This window comes from Rattus norvegicus, chromosome 2 (genome assembly GCF_036323735.1).
Source record: "Rattus norvegicus strain BN/NHsdMcwi chromosome 2, GRCr8, whole genome shotgun sequence".
NCBI lineage: Eukaryota > Metazoa > Chordata > Mammalia > Rodentia > Muridae > Rattus > Rattus norvegicus.
Window position 1 is genome coordinate 22,286,687 of NC_086020.1, and position 1,269 is coordinate 22,287,955.

Genomic DNA, 1,269 nt, shown 5'->3' on the forward strand with positions numbered 1-1,269 from the left:
CCTTCAGACCCAACTGGAATTTTCACTTGCTCTGGTAGTTGTGTTGCCTTGGATTCAAACCTGTGTCTAAGCTTGCTGACCACAGACCTTGGATTTTTGTTCAGGAAATTTTTTCCAGTGCCCATGTGTTCCAGATGCTTCCCTAGTTTTTCTTCTATTAGTTTTAGTGTGTCTGGTTTGATGTGGAGGTCCTTGATCCACTTGGACTTAAGCTTTGTACAGGGTGATAAGCATGGATCGATCTGCATTCTTCTACATGTTGACCTCCAGTTGAACCAGCACCATTTGCTGAAAATGCTGTCTTTTTTCCATTGGATGGTTTTGGCTCAAAAATATGGAACGCTTCACGAATTTGCATGTCATCCTTGCGCAGGGGCCATGCTAATCTTCTCTGTATTGTTCCAATTTTAGTATATGTGCTGCCGAAGCGAGCACCAGACCTTGGATTTTTAATCTCTATAGCCATGAACCTGTCACTATCTTAAGCAGGAAGAAATGAGATTGTTACATAGGCAAGTCTGCCCTATGCTCCTGCCTTCAAAATTATGATATCTTCCAGATAGTATCTTTTGTAATCTCCAGGGAAGAAGAAAGCTTCATTTTGCATTTGGTCAACAAATACAAGTGAAGGATCTACAATTAAACATCCTTCTAGAATTAGAGGACATAACAGTGGAGGACTAAGAAGGCAAATATTCTTATTTCAGATAATATAAGATACAATAGGAGAAGAAAACAGTAAGAAAAACAAACATACCTGTTACTAAACAGTTCTCCATAGATACCATATTTCTATATACTTTGCAATAAGAAATATTTAGTGCCTTGAAGGGACTAGAGAGAGGGGGAAAGAGTACAAAAAACAAAGTAGAGAGAAGTTGGGCATGAAATGTTTTCTATTTTATATGGAATCAAAATTTAATTACCTGCATATGACAAGAAAGCAGAAGATGACTAGTAGGAAGAGAAAGGGGAAATGAGTAGTGGAGGAAGACAAAAAATAAATGTGAGGATGAATATAAACCAAACTGAATGAAAGAAGTGTGAAGATGTCATATCTATTATTTCCTAACTAAAAGGTTTCTTTAAAGCATTGAATACGTCTGTACTGAACATTTTCTCAAGGATGTTTATAAAGAAAAAAATATGGTCTGTTTTTACAAACTAAGGTGAGGTTTGCTCACATCCTTGGAGGATGCTGGTGGTGTAATACCATTGCTCATTGCTATACAGCGCTGCTTCTCTATTCATCTCCTTCTGTTAGACTTT

The 1,269-nt window shown here is 37.4% G+C and overlaps 1 non-coding gene across 1 annotated transcript; it reads right to left on the reverse strand.

Moving 5' to 3' along the window:
* Positions 1–328: 328 nt before the first annotated feature.
* LOC120101144 (U6 spliceosomal RNA) lies at positions 329–435 on the reverse strand. Its single transcript, XR_005501541.1, has one exon. It is a non-coding gene; the product is annotated as a U6 spliceosomal RNA (small nuclear RNA).
* Between the last annotated feature and the right edge of the window lie 834 nt (positions 436–1,269).